Source organism: Zerene cesonia, chromosome 5 (assembly GCF_012273895.1).
Source record: "Zerene cesonia ecotype Mississippi chromosome 5, Zerene_cesonia_1.1, whole genome shotgun sequence".
NCBI lineage: Eukaryota > Metazoa > Arthropoda > Insecta > Lepidoptera > Pieridae > Zerene > Zerene cesonia.
Genome location: NC_052106.1, coordinates 642,727 through 659,548, shown reverse-complemented (window position 1 = coordinate 659,548; position 16,822 = coordinate 642,727). Strand labels below are relative to the sequence as shown.

At 34.7% G+C, this 16,822-nt stretch overlaps 1 protein-coding gene across 1 annotated transcript in view; it reads left to right on the top strand.

The window, feature by feature from the left end:
• Positions 1–3,491: 3,491 nt before the first annotated feature.
• The window catches only part of LOC119840146 (stress-activated protein kinase JNK), a 45,436-nt gene continuing 32,105 nt past the window's right edge, over positions 3,492–16,822 (top strand). The window contains exon 1 of the mRNA XM_038366659.1: positions 3,492–3,526. The gene's annotated coding sequence lies outside the window, so the exon portion shown is untranslated. The remainder of the gene's footprint in view (positions 3,527–16,822) is intronic.

Below are 16,822 nucleotides of genomic sequence, written 5' to 3'. Positions count from 1 at the left end.
TATATAACACACTAATTGTGAAATTCGGGCAGTTTTTATGCTCTATCAAAGGCTAAGCGAAAAAAAATCCAATTGCTAGCTTGGTACCCATTACATAGTTCGAATGGAGCAATAATAAAATTAATTCTGTGAATATTACATGACGTAAAAATGAATTACATAACTTACCAAACTACCAATACATCGAAAATTATTTTTTATATGGCCTCCGTAATTAAGGAATGGCGAGACTTCGTAATGGCGAAAGTGACTCTTCTAACCTTCAGCGATATATTTTTTATCAAAATTAATGCTGGATCGCGACTTATAGTCAAACTGTGGAATCACAATAGGCAATAGGTATGATTTTTTATGCGTACCTTATCTTGTATCCATATACTCAGACCTTCCGAATGTGTACATAAAACATAAAATGTATTAAAAATCAGTAACTATTTCGCAAACATTTTATTACGAGCACAGCTGTTAGAGGAGATATAATATATGTAAATATATGTGTGTCGGATATCAATTCCGTTTTAATATTCTGTTGAATAGTTGTCAGTTGCGATATAGATCTCGCTTTTCGTAACTTATCAAAACTCGTTTAGCTATTGAATCTTATAAAATATCGATTAGAAACGCTGCGCATCCTTACGGATTGTGCCTTGCTGTTCAAATGTTGATTATTCACCGTTCTCTACATCAATTAAGGCAGTTGACTAGAATTGCAGTACATACTTATTACGATCAAAATAATATTTAACAACCCCTCCATACCCCCCAACCCCTTTGATATTTTACATAAATGTACATTTAGTACCAAGATGATAGTACGCAAGTGCGTTTGGTTTATAAAATAGTTAATATGTGTATGGGTTGTGATAGGTGTGGCGTAGGTCAGACGACCTTCGTAGCTTCTATATTATGTACAAAACGTATCCATATGGAATGAATTATTTATATACGCTAGAACTAGAACAAACCTGTCATAATTAGACGATATCATTTCTTGACAACTTTTTAGAACCTATTAAATTTCGTATAACAAAAGAAGATTAGTTATTAAACGTAACTAAGAATTGATAATTTAGTATTGTTTTTTCATATTACCTATTTCTGTGTCTTCAAACGGATTTTAAGTTTCAATTTATGTAATACTAACGTTTGACAGTTTCGCACGCGTCATATTCGGAGTAGTTTAATATATGTTATTATACATATAAACCATTCTCTTGAATCAATGTATCTTTTAAAAAAAAATCATCAAAATCCATTGTGTACTTTTAAAAATCTAACCATGCATAAAAAAACATACATAGGGAATACATGTAGATAAAATGTAGTAGTCATTATTAAGTCATCCACATGAATACAAATTGTTCTGCGAACTCAACCATCGAAATACATTGCTCCATCCAATATAGTATATTATCTACCGTTGTCTGAGGCATTGTTGTTCGGAAACCCTGGCGAATTTAAGTGGATATCCGGTTAAGGTATTTTATTTGTGACTATGACAATAGGCCTGAAGCGGTGGGACAAATCATGTAATGGCGCGTTGACTTTCAAAGAACTTTTATAAGTACCTTAATTTGTTTTAATGTTAACTTATATTCTTATATTTATATATTTTATTGTGGGAGTCGAGCACGCTTCGGCACGAATTGGGCCAGCTCGCACCGGGGAAGTACCACACCCCCACAGAAAACCGGCGTGAAATAGTGGCATGCCACTGTGTTTCGTACGGTGAGTGGGGGAGCCGGTGGCCTATTTCCTTTTCCTCAACGGTCCCAGTCCATTCCTTCTTTCCTGTCATGAATTCATTCCTTTTCCCTTACCCACTAAAAGCGGGTAGCGCATTCGCAGAGGCACTACCTTTGCGAATGTTCATGGGCGGTGGTGATCGTTTACCATCAGGCGAACCACCAGCTCAGTTGCCCGCTATGACATAAAAAAAAAAAATAATATCTTTAAGGACAGTGGTTGAGGTGTAATTATAATATATATGTATCATTTAGTGGAGGGGAACAAATGCTTAAAAGTGCAGTCGTATAAACTCAAACTTAAATTGCTACATATGATCAAATATAATCAAAATCCGTTTAGTAAGAGTACTAAACATATATCCATCCATCCATCCATCCATCCCTCCATCCATCCTCATAAGCTTTCGAGTTTATAATATTTTTCGGATAAGCAGCATTTAGAAAATAGCTATTACATAAAATAAAAGTAAAAATTATAAAGTTTATAATTTACAACGTTTCTTCTTATTACATCGCTTCTGGATATTCACTTAAAACAATGCTAATTAAAGTTCTTGAAGTATAAAATCGAATCGAAAAAGCTGCAGTCTGTTTGAATGCCGTACAGTAAGTAGGCTGCGAGCCTCGATACTCCAAATGGGAATTGCTTTTATTGATATTTCTTTCAAGTATTGCACTCTAAGTGGTTTTTGTTTTCTTATTGTTGAACGTGGTTCGAAGTTTATTGAGATTTTACAAGCGTATAACATTTAGCATATTATAATACTAGCTGCACCCCGCGGTTTCACCCGCGTAAGTCCGTATCCCGTAGGAATATCGGGATAAAAAGTACCCTTTATGTTATTCCAGTTGACCAGCTATCTACGTACCAAATTTCAGTGCAATCGGTTCAGTAGTTTTTGCGTGAAAGAGCAACAAACACACACACACACATCCTTACAAACTTTCGCATTTATAATATTAGTAGGAAGTAGGATTAGTAGGAAGTATAATTATTATTAACAATACAGCTCCCGACGTTCTCGGGGAGAAGTCAAAATTCAAACTGCAAATTCTAAAGCGGGACCATTTGATAACAATTTCCTATTAAACACAAAAAATCACTAATGGAGTTTGACATGGTTTTGGAGACATCGGTTGAAAAATTAGATTTTCGTGGTTCGGATATTTAGGCGATTGAACTACATAATTATTTAATTAATATATTTAACTTTGAATTTTATTCAAGTTTAAAATATTCCGCTCCGGCTTCGCATGTGGTACATATATAGCCTATAGCGCTCAAGGATATCAAGCTGATATATCAATGATATCTCAGCTTTATATCACCGTCACCGTCGGCAATGGCGCTGGTGGGTCGCCTGATGGTAAGCACTACCACCGCCCATGAACATTTAGAGGCGTAAGATCGTTTGCAGATTATACGCCTCTACAAATGGATTGCCGCCTCGCAATTGGAAAGGGATTGAGAAAGGATTGCCGAGAGGAATAAAGGAAAGGAAAAGGAAGGGTAAGGAAAAGGATATGGGCCTCCGGCTCCCCCACCGAACAAAACACAGCAGTATGCTATTTCAGGGTGGTGTGCGGGTGTGGTACTTCCCCGGTGCGAGCCGGCCCAATTCGTGCCGAAGCATGCTCGACTACCACAATAAAAAGTAAAGATAAAATATTATATTTGTCCGGCTAATATCAGTATTTCATAAAAACACTGTTTTTGCGGCATTATTGTAAATGAATTTTTTGTTTCAGATACAAAGAGGGGTCAATAATATTTATCGGTATGTATTCCTTTATGTATGTTAACTGAATAAATTATAGTTACGTTACAACATTAAAAATTGTACCTTACCGTAGGTACAGATTCATATTCATTTAAAAAAAATGTATCTGTATTTTTAATAACAGTTCCTGTAAAGTTGTGCGCAGAAACAATAAAACATCTGAACCCCCACTAAGTGAACCGTGACACTTTCAGGAGATGGAGGTCAACGAACCTTCACTTCCTTGCAACACCGTAAATGCTTCCTGCCCTCGTTTGACACGATTTTCCCACCTACGTCTGTGATTTTAAAGTGTAATTTCCGCTGTCATGTTTGATACGGCGGTGCTGTGAAGGAATTTGAACGATATCTGTATATGTTGTAAGGTCGGGTTTTAAATGTAAAGCTAAATGAATTTTGTGAGGGTAGAATTGTAATGGTAAACGGATAAAGCCATGCGGTCGAACCTGCGCCAATAACGTTAAATGGTGCTTTGTGTATTGTTTTGTTGAGGTAATTGCTATTTAAATACGTAGGCTCGCTAAGAAATTCCGTTTAAGTATTAGAAATTACCGATACATAATAATTCTATAGAAATAATAAAATAGCAGCATTCGAATGTTGTGTTATAGTCTATTTTTATTTGGTTAATGATATTTTTTACTATGATAGAAAACTAGCTTTCGGCCAAAAAGAAAGGATAGACAATCCGGAGTTGTCCCCGCATAGTTCCCGTTATCGTATCAAGCTATCTTTATAACAAATTTCTTTACATCGGTTCAGTGGTTTATGTGAATTAGACAAACAAGAGTTAGTTTCGCATTTATTATATTATTAGGGTTTTTCTAATTGCCTCTTATACTTTTATTGTTTACACACTAACGATATAAACTAGAGATGCCACGAATAGTTGATTGGCCGAATACCGAATACCGAATATTCGGCAACGCTGTCGGCCGAAGCGCCGAATATTCGGCCACCGAATATTCGGCACGAAATACATGCTTGTCGGGGGCGCGTTCGCTGGAATAAGACAAGTAAAAACCTTTTTTCCTCGTTGCGTTGGCGCTGCAGGAGATCGATGGCTATTTGTTTCAATTCAATTGCGAGTAAATCACGTCAAGGATAGTCGCCTAGATAGGAAGGCCGATCCTTACAAGTGGTGGTTAGCAAACGAAAAACAATACCCAAACCTTTCGAAATTTGCTAAAGTGTATGTTTCTTCTCCTGGAAGTAGCGTGTATAGTGAGAGGTTATTTTCTGAGGCTGGTATCATTTACGATGAAAAGCGTAGTCGTTTGCTACCAATAAATGCTGAAAAGCTTGTTTTTATCCATCACAACTTACCACTGATCAATTTTAATTACTAAAGAGTTGTAATTTGGAAATAAATAGATAATTTTGAGTAATATGATGTGTCTTTTTTTCATTGATTTGCTATTCGGTATTCGGCCGAATAGTACGTATTATTCGGCCGAATACCGAATAGCTTAAAAGTGGCCGAATAGGCCGAATACCGAATAGCTGCCGAATATTCGTGGCATCTCTAATATAAACTATGTATTTATAAACTCTGGTCTTAAAATGTCGTTAAAACTTCAATAAATTTATATGATACGTCCACACTAGTGTTTACTTACATCGAAATTAATTTTAATCGAATATTAATTAAATTATTGCTAATGTAGTCAAAATAATGGAATAGAAAGAGCACACACTTGACGGTGGGTATTACTTTATTCAAATTAGCCGACGATAGACCGGCGTGTCTGGTTTTTTTCAAGCGTACATTTCGCATCGAAGCGAGAAAAATTGATCGGTGATGTGAGCGATTCGAAAACGGCTGGTTTTTTCAATTCGAATTTGGAATACGTCAAAACATTATTTATGCGCTGTGTGTGGTGTGTTGATGCTTTTATACGTTTTAATAATAGTGTAATGTATAGACATTACACTATTATTAGTAATACGAATGTGTAATTAAGTTTTTTAGAATATCACACACTATTACGGTTACCTTTGTTTTTGCTTGTTTTTATTAGTGGCTATCGTGTGTTGTTTCATTATGGACTACCACCGTTCAAAATAACCCCTTAAAGTAATGAAGTACCCCAATATAAAATCATGTCCTAGAAGCTGGCAAGATTTCAAAGCGTGAACTTATTTGCGCGGCGTATCAAATTTAGATGTAGCCGCGTCACGTCGGGGTTATCGCGAGATCGAGATTATAACCTCGACGGTATTTCGCGGGTTTTACGTGTTTATTTTGCGTTTATATTAACCGCGCGCCGTTGGTGCCACGATCATTTAGAATATAACACAATTCGCCACCCTTTTGAGATGGTTAAATGTAGAAATTTTGATGGCATGTGGAAATTAAGATGTTTTCTATGCAATGATTTTTTATGCTACTTGATTATTATTTAGTAAAAATCCGAAAGTGGCGACCCACCCCGGCTTCGCATGGGTGCTATACATTATATTTACATATAAACCCTCCTCTTGAATCACTCTGTCTATCAAAATCTGTTGCGTAATTTAAAAAAATCTAGGCATACGGACACACAGGCGGCGGAAAGCGCCTTTGTTTTATATTATGTAGTGACGTAATAGCACCATCTATATGATTGAAGCGAATATTTAAATGTCGATATAATTACGTATTCGACTTGATTAAAATATGAAAAGATAAAAAAGATGGGTAGATTTATTAATATTTAATTAAAAAAAATAATCTTAATTTAGCCACTGAGCCACACATTTATATTGAATGAAAAGAATAGTAGCAGAGGCCGAACACAAAATATAAACCGGTTACTTTATCTTCAGGCTGCATTCGCACAGTTCCGTCATCGTCTGCTCAATCGCCACACAAGTCCTAGTCTACTTCATCCTTCAGTATAAATGTGTGCCAAAAATATCCCAGCTTTAATGTGATCAACGTGCATGCCGCGGTAATACGTCTCCTGGCGGTCTTCCACTTGCGGCGATTGCCATGGATACGAGCTGTACTTATCAGTGTAACTTATATATCAGTGTAACTTATCAGTGTAACTTATCAGTGTTACACTGCAATGCTTTGTACTGGTTTGGCTATTATTGTGTGAATTTGTGAAACTAGCTTCGCGCTCTTCTCCCGGGTGGACCTATAAACATGTCAATGAACAGAAATTGGTTATTTTTTTATCATATGAGAAGTCACTGTGTTTTTGCGATGTGTGATGTTATTAAAAAGTACAGTGAGAATCTTCTTCCTTTTTTTGAAGTCGTCTCATATCGTGTGAACTGGTCGTACATGTGTGTTGTGCTGTTGCGCTATGCTTAAATGTGATTTGGGATCTGCTCCTGAAATATATTCCGTGGTTCATAAATACCCTCGACCCTAGAATACTGAAAGCCATTTATTAAAACAGCTGTTCGTCCCTGCTTTGCCCGTGGTACATATGTATATAGCCTATGATGTCACACAGTGAAATTGCATCTTTCTAATGGTTAGAGAATTTTTGAAATCGGCCTACTGGTTTTTGTGTGAAAACGTTACAAACGTACAAAAATACAAATTTTCTTTTTTAAAAGAATAGATAATGCTTTCTAGACGTTCAATTTAATTCGTACATTATTCCAATAAATTGTTAAAATTCTAACGTTTATACGCAAAATTGACATGCACGATTATAAAAAAAAAAACACAACCCGCGCAGTGAACGCGAATTCAATGTACCAAATGGAATGTGTGTTTCGAGCATAATTGCTCAAATTGAGATGGGGCTCACACATTTATTCGAATACGTAACGGTTTTGGAAAACGTCACGTGGGAGTATCGTTAAAAGTAATTGCAAACACGCTCATTATCGGGTGCGCTTCGCCGCGTCCAATTATTTCTATATTACTGAGATTTATACGGCTATAAATCAAGTATTTTATTTACTTCTTACCGCATAACATAATGGGGTATATTTTCGGTTTTCAAACAAACTGTTGCGTGATTTAGTTATTGTTCTGATGATTATGATTCTGATTTAAGATAGTAATTGAACGTGGATCTTTTATTTGTACTATAATTAATTTTTAGTCTTAGTTGGAAATTTTCTTTCTTTTTTCGTCATCGGAAGCATAACTATGTACTGTTTAGTTCTGTTCTATGTCTACGTAAAACGCAATAAAACCCAACGAAATTCCTCTTTTCTATTTTTATTAGTTCTACTGTAGATCCAAAGCGAAGACCTGAATCCGAAACATTCCAGCATATCCATATACAAAACGAGTTTCTGTCCCAATTACTTCGAAACGATTTTAACAAAGTACCAGGGCGGCATGAAGAGCGCAAAGCATCCTGTTATCTTAAGATACGAGACGTATTTTCGTAGTACGACTATTCAACGCATTTACGCTGCGTCCTCACTGTGTGCAGTTTATATGCTGAAATGTTTATCTTTGAGATTACAGCACTGGATCTCGATTGTTCGCTACGGGACGTTGTAGCTACGAACGTAGCAAGGCTACGAAATGCACTACGGTGTAGCTTTTTAATTGTTCGTTTTAGCTGTCATGTATTTTTTAGGAGTTTAGATTTTAGAGGTAACGTCCTACACGTTCACGTACGTATCTCAGAGGTTCTTACGCTTTGGCTGTCAGCACCGACGGTCAGCGTGACACTAATACCAGCCTATTATATCTAAGGCTATTATTGAGGTATGCATTTTACGATGACAATAATGTGTGATGCATATATTTTGTGTGTTCACTCGAAAATAACATAGAAATAATCAAGTTAAGTTTAATTGCCCCTTTTATAATGACATTCATATAACGACATGTGCATATATTAACATATTTCAGATGAAAATTATCCTCAAAAGCAGCGTTGTATTTGTACAATATACAAATATACTAAAGAAACCATTGGAAAAGGCTGGCTTTGGTAACACTCTTGTAGGAAATTACAATTAAAAAAGCTTTTGAAACTAGCGCGTCTGAGCTTGTAAGCTTTCGTTAAATAATAGAGGCTTCCGTTGGGGAGTAGAAAGTTGGCATTTTAATGGTCTCAAGGTCTTAGTTATTTAATGGTGAAAAGAGAGAGCTTATTTCAAATATAAAACACATAAATAACACGTCTGTAGTCAAAATATTTAATGTTTGTAACTAAATGTTGTTATTCATTTGATTTTTTGTTACTGATTTTAATTTCGCTTCAAAATCAGCAAGAGAAAACTTGAAATTATTTATTTGCATATAAATTAATCTTTTAATAGCTCCATAATTGCAAAAAAAATATATCCAAAATATACTTACATTCATTAAGAAAAGAAAGAACATCAAAAATTCAATAATCATCCGCGTATAAAAAAAAAAAACCGTAAAAGTTTCGCTTTATTAAAATTCTTTATTAATTAACGTAATGAAGGAGCCTAGACCCCTCTTCGTAACTTTTCATATTTATCAAATTACTTCCTTATAGAAATAAATGAAATATTCTTGCAGAAAGCTTTTGTTTTAATTATTTCTTTGTTCCATACACATATTCAACTTAGTACTAAGTTGCTCCCAAATTAATGTGTAGATTGTAGATAACATCACCACTGCTTGAAACGGCGAAGGAAAACATAGTGAGGAAACTGGCATGACCTAGAATCAAAATTTCGTCAGCGTTGTTAATTATGACCTAAACCCTCACAGGAAGCCTGTGTCCCACCAGTGGGAACACGTATGGGCTGATAACGATGATGATGATATAGCAAGAAGTCTTCATTCAACTCAAAAACAAACTCAAAGTTAACTGTAATAAAAAAAAGATGTTAAAAAAATCGAACCCGCATCTTTTGCCTTACCCTAGCAACGCCTGACCTTTCAGCCACCCGTGATCCCATCTGAATAATCGAATATCTTATATTCTTTCGGTTTCATGTGCCCCCTGATCGAATAATAATAAATTCTATGGTTCAAATGGTTTTCATTTATAAAGCTTTTTAATGCTATACAAGTGAACGTAAAAATCCATTACTTAATGTGAGAGTGTACAGGTACCTTCTAGGTGAAAATGTGAAAAAAACAATATTTATAATAATTTTATTTATTATAAAATATCACATTTGCCACTGCTTGCACTATAATTACAGTCCATTGAAAAATGTGAACACCAAATAATTGTATAAAAAGAGTTTAACTATGAAAATAAGCTGAAAGTTCGAAACATGCTTACAAGTCTAGGGTTGAATTTGATGCCACTTGATGCAGTCCTCGGGAACTCCCAAGTGCCCTCTTAAAGTAACTCACTCCCTCTCCTTGGCATTTATTAATTCACTTTGAACTCCATAATTATAAAATATGCTAGTAATTACGTGGATTCAGAATTTTTAAGTGGCAGAACGTGTACTGGTCTAAAAATGCTTTTTGGTAGCTGTGAAGATATTCATATAAGACTTATTATTAATGTCACAGTATGTGTCCGGTCACTAAATGTGATAGATAGATCGAGTGATGATTTTAAAAAAGAAAAATACGTCTTGCTTGTACGATGCTTAATTACGACTCATTTACAATTCAATCGGAATGTGTGACTGGATTATATCCTACGAACGTATACGTTGTATTAGTTAATTATTTCTAGAATCATCCACTAAAACTAATCATTTGTCACTGAAATCGATACATACCAACGCTATACGAGTTACGAGGGTGATGTACGCATCTGATCATTCTTAAAAGGTTTATTTTTGTAGTAAATACTAGGATTAGACTACTCATATTAAGACTAACATATCAACAACGAGTAACTACTGAGATTTTCACATGTTAAAAATGTATATAACAATTTCTATGTGCAAACACAACACCTTTTGAGAATGGCACTTTAAATTAACCTCGATTAAAGTCAAGAGAATCGGCCGAGTTATAATAATAGCTTAATTTCATCTAGGAGATGACGGAGAAGGAAATTTCCGCAGTACCCTCATTTGTTACAAGTCGTCCCCGTTTTAGTGAGAGCATATTTCAGTCTGAAAGCCTACTTAGGGGAATGGCTACAATAGTACTGATGATGTTAGGTACAGTTTGGATCTCCTTGGAAAAACGACACTTGTAAATGAATGCTTTAGGTGTTTCGGTATATTATAAAAATGGTGACCCCTATTCCCATTCCTATACGCTTAATAGACCTACAGGCCACGTAAGTTTTTCGATATGATGAGTTTTGATTGATATTGATTGATATTCATTTAATAATTAATGACCTTATAGTTATTTTGAAATACTACAGTTATATTAGCTTCCGGAATAAATTGTTTTATTCCTATTAATTTGGAATGGGTTTGTATCGGATATAAAGGAAAAATGGTTGAAATTTTATTATTAATATTTTTAACATCCTATCCCCGTGGATTTCTTACTCAGTTATCTTTACTGGTGTTGTAAGTAATGCAGTATTATTTAGAAAATACGGCTTAAAATTGCTTTATATTAATTATTTTCTCTGTACGTAAAAAAAAAACATAAATATGTAGCACTCCTATACTATAGACTACTAACAATTAATAAATAACCCTATTACTGTGTTATTACGTAATATCTTCACGTATAACGCAGTTACATAGAGAAAGGTTATGAAATCGCCATGTGCACCGCATTTCGTGCAAGCCATCGTTCGAGCGACCTTGTTAGCGGGGCGTTGGCCCCCGCCGTTGCTGTGCGAGCTGGGAACACCCTGTTTGTTTTGCGTTAATGATTGATGGTGTCTTCTGGTTTATACAGGGTGTTTTGTGGGTTGCATGAGTGCGCTGTACGCTTTGTCGTATGTGATAAAAGAGTTTTGCTGGTTAAATTGGGGGTTTAATTAAAATTGAAAAAAAAAAAAATATTTCGAAAACAGTTAACTTATGAGTAATTCATAGTAGGTAGGTAACTTATGAGTAATTCATAGTAATTCATAATAGAAGAAATGTGACTTAATTACTATTTTTATCAAAAGTTCTGGATTATACGTCGCATAGTGGAGGTGCGATTTCGAAGTGCGATATTTTATATATTAAAAACAATTATTTGTATTTTTAAATCAAATTTTAAACAACATTTACCGCCCAGTTACAATACGTTTCTTTGTTGCCTAGATGCAAAATTTCGCACTTTAATATCACTGTTTGTAATTGAAATGTAAATCATAATTACATCGGAACAAAACGTACTTTTGTTCGCACAATATTAATACCACAATGGCTTGCAGCAAACTATCGCAGCCTCACAATGCAGCTTGCTCAATGACCGGCCTGGTGGTGGAAGGAAATTATATTGCACTTTGTAGTATACAGTTGGTACTATTTACTTATTTTTTTAATGTTGCGGCTTCACTCGCGTGATACCCGGTCTATACGTTTATCCAGACTATAGTCTATCCCTATACTAATTTTCATTCGGATCCCAGCAGAGGGTTTTGCGTGAAAGAAAAACAAAACATTCATATAATCTTTCAAACATTTGAGTTTATAGAATACGTGTGGAGTGCATTATATGTTTTTAACAGATCTCGCAACATGGAGTACCTACTAGCTCATGCTGGTAATGATAAATTTTACGCTAAAACATTTTTTTTTTTATACTAAAATGTTTATTAGGACTAAAGTTTTGCTAGATTGTAAGGATGTACAGCAGATGAATTTTACTGCAATTTATCTTATTTAAAATAAATCTAATGTTAAAAAAGCGATATGTGTTGTTATGGTCGGCGTAAATATAATCATATAAGTGTCAGATAATACAATACAATACACAGCGGGCCCCACATAAGACTCCGCTGAAATACCCATATTCTAAAGGTAATGTGTTGAATTCAAAAAACGTGCTGCAAACGTATTCAAAAGGTTGTATCGAAAATAGATCGCGGACTTACAATACCGCCATTTGTCAAGTGTAACGAAGCGTGAACCGTGGCTTATTATCAAATAAATCCTACCTTTCGATGATCGGATATTTGAGGGTAGTTTCGTCGATAAATCTTAATCTAAGTCCAATATGTTATCACGAAAGGTTTGAGATAGGGCTTGTATGATCATAGAGGCTAAAGCTTTAGGAAAAACTGAAATAATAGTTTTTTAAGTAAACTTTATACAATGCTAGCTGCGCCCCGCGGTTTCAAAAGTTGCCTATGGGTTAATCCAGTTGTCCAGCTATCAACGTACCGAATTTGATTGCAATCGGTTCAGTAGTTTTTGCGTGATAGAGCAACAAACGCGCACACATCCTTACAAACTTTCGCATTTATAATATTAATATTAGTAGGATTATATATTATACCATATAGGCACATAGAGTGAAATATTACGAAGTGAAAATTGTGTGGAACTTCATACCAACACGAATGGTTCCGCCACTGTATGAAAACTATGCGATCAAAGCAATTTATCGACAATGTTGTTGTGTTAGGTCGTTGCACTGCTGTCGATCTGTTTGACTTCGGCCCACTGTTGCAACCAGAATGTTATGGGAGTATGCGTTTTAGTGAAGACTCGCTAATGTATGTATACGCTTGTTTCATTTGATACATCGGTTGCAGTTGTCGTGTGAGGTTTGGAATCAGTATACAATATTGTAGGACGATTCATCCAGATATAGGGATGCGTTGTTAGGATAGTTTCTTAAGATTTAAGGACGAAGCTCCTCAAGTTTTTTTTTTTTGTTTGTTTAATAGCATTGTCACTGGTCTATGTTACTGTTAATTGTTACGTGTCGCGATTGTTGGAAGATGTTTTATGGTTATTGCAATATTTTTATTGAATTTGTAAACAAAATGTGCAAATAGTGTTTAATGAATATATAAAACGGTAATAGACGTAATGCAAAAGCGCCTCGATGAAGTAAGTAATTTATGGTATGGACCGGGCGTGGCAGACAAAATTCGATATATCGAAAAAACGCTCACGAAGCCGACTTTGATAAAATCTAAAAATGAATCATATTTTTTTTAACCAATCTAGCCAAATTTTAACCTGTTGATTTAAAAAAACACACCCTATATTTTCTTGTGTTTGATTTTACGCGAGTATTATACAGTTAGAAATTAAAAACTTTTTAACGGATTTTAAACGTTAATACAATGAATAAATCGCGTTTAAAATCCTTTAAAAAGTTTTTAATTTCTAAATACACCCTATATTACTACAGCAATTGTGGTAGGTGGTATCAAAGAACATATCCCGAAAGTGACAACGTACTCTGGATATCCTCGGATGCTCACGGGCTCACCACTGTACCAGGGGGGACGGTCATATTACACTACTCTAATTCATTTCTATCGCCGCAATCGCGTACAGCAGCGTGTATGAACTGGGCTTTGTAGAAAGAGACAGAGAGCAAGTGTGACAGAGACCGGGCATATGCAGGCTTCCGTGTTCTCAATGGATGCGCGTTTGACATACTTCCCGGCATTCTACGATATAATTTCACTGAAACCTGATTTGAATTGCATTCTAATTTTATACAGCAACCTTTTGGCTTTATGTAATATAACATTAAAAGTTTCAAATTTATATCTTATATCTTTAAACGAGCAATTCTTAATTCTTGTATATATATATATATAATTGGAATCTCGGAATCGGCTCCAACGATTTTCATGAAACTTAGTATATAGGGGGTTTCGGGGGCGATAAATCGATCTAGCTAGGAATCTTTTTTAGAAAATGTTATATTCGTCTTTTATTCGTGTTTTATCAACTTAAACTTACTTTTTTAACAAATAGGAGGCGTTTGAGTAGTCCCAATTTATTATGACTCTTCCTGACATCTATTGGTTAATAATAATACTATTTTTGACGTGACAACGTCTTAAATTAGGTTGCGGCTCGGAGTCACTCACGAAAAAGTGTAACGCCCGGTAACGTTACGATGAGTTACCGAACTATGATCGGTCCGCCGCGCGCGCAGCACTAGAGAATTAGGCCCATTGAATCGGCGCCTGCTTGTGTCTGTCTCTGTCTTTTTAGTAAACAAAATATATTTTCTATAGTTAAAATTTGTGCAATTCTTATTTTCATTCAATACCTTGTTCCTATTGTGCAATTTAATAATATTCATTTGTCACGTAAAATCTTCGCCCGTAAAACCGACTTTACAGGCAACCATTTTTTTGGCGAATAATTAAAGTTAAAACGAAAAAAAAAAAAAAAATACCGAGCGAAGCTCGGTCATCCAGGTACTGAATAATAATGTTTCATAAAGCTGTTTAAATCAATATAAAACAGCATTATTGCATTCATATATGGCTGCTGTGTTACAAACAGCACATATGCAAATAAAAGGCTTTTCTATTAAGTTAAAATAAGTTCTCGTTGACATAGGTAACATCTACAAATTGTAGAAAGGTTATTCTTATTTATGGTCTGAGTGCAATCGCATTCTGAATATTTTATAGGTTCAAGTTTTAAAGTTGCAACTTAGTGAACTACGTAAGTTATAAATAAGTTTTTCTAAGTCCATGTAAGTTTGGTTCCCCCTGGGGTTGACGAAGAGCTTGAATATTTTGATTTTAAATTACCCTTTGTTTAGACTTTAGTTACTATGTAAGATTTTAACAGAGAATTTATGAAAGTATAGTCACCACAATATATTTTACCGCATTGCATTAAATTTATATAATAACTAGCGGTCCGCCCCGGCTTCGCCGGTGGTACATATATAGCCTATAGCCTTCCTCAATAAATGGTCTAACACTGAAAGAACTTTTCAAAACGGACTAGTATTTCCTGAAATTAGCGCGTTCAAACAAACAAACTCTTCAGCTTCATAATATTAGTATAGATGAGTTAAAAAAATTACGTATTTCGAATAACGTAGTTAGTAACGAATAATATTCGCCTCGAAAACTGTTTATTTATTAGTTGGCACACACCACTATGGGCCTGATATCGAAATAAGTTAGTATTCCAAAAGCAAACCGTTTATTTATAGGCGACCACGAAACGCACTCAATTCGTAATTCGAATAAACATAATCGTATAACAGAGTCGGCAAAATGGTGGGAAAAGTGAAATATCGGGCGGGATCGCTTGACACGCGTCATTGCAAACTGTTTCAGAATTGACTGGCTTTTCCATTCGTAAATTTAAAAATGGAATGTCACACGGAAAACGCAATGTATTAGTAACGAATTCAAAAATGGAACAGAATTTGAGTATGGAGTAGGTATGCATGTGTTGTTTACTTGGCATGAAGAGAGAAAAAAAAATTTAATTTTTTTTTTATAATTTTTGGTAAGCTAGGAAACCTATTGATGAAAGATTATGTTATAAACATTGCCAAGTTCTCTTAAATGTTTTTTTTCTTTATGCCGTTTACTTTATCTCTTGACCTACCATGGAATTGCGTCCAAGTTGCTTGGCTATTTATTCATTCCCGACTCATATTCGTTGCGGGTTCTTGCGTAATCCCGTATTACGTCAAGCCTGTTCATTGCAGAAAAATACGCCCGTAAAGTACATAATGGCTACTTACATGAAGCAGGAACAAGGTTTGGGGTTGGATATCCTTATGTACCGCGACACAGATTAAAAACAGTTTTTTTTTAATGTTTATTTATTTAATTATTTACTCTTTAACAAAATGTATAAAAAAGTAAACTTAAAAATAACATGGACTAAAATAAAAAAAAATTACAATGTGCTCGCTTTGAGTTTATTCGCTATAAATATATCTAATATAATAGTTATTTTGAAAATTTAATATGTATATTTTAGTAAGTAGTACTCCTAACACCTTATTTTCTCCTCAGTGTATATACAGACAATAAATTGGATTGACTTATATCTACCATTACCGGTTTCTGCTATTTCATATTCTGTGAAATATATTATCAGTCATATCATATATTCGTAGCTGTATGTAAGTACTACATCACTTACTACGTAATAATATCTAATAATGTTTTGTATCTTAAACGTCAAGCTGCGCTTCAGTGTGTTAAGTAATAAATTTTACTAGACCCATATATTAGTTGTGGCAACTCCGGCGCCACAGTCTCCCTTGTGAATTTGGTTGGAGATATATCTAAACAAAAGCTTACGAATCACAATAGTGTATGAATATTTATCTTTTAGTTTTGTTTATGCGGTATGCCATAGCCATGATAAAAAGTGAATTGTGCTATAAGTGATTTGTTTTTGAAATTATTGTTTAGACAAAAGGTGCCAGTTAATTTGAGTATTATTTAAATATTTTACTTATGAAAGAGCTGTTGAATTAGTCCAAACTTTGCAGTGATAATAATAATATAACAGAAAAGTATGAACATACACACAAAAAATAATGATTATCGATACAATAAATTTAAT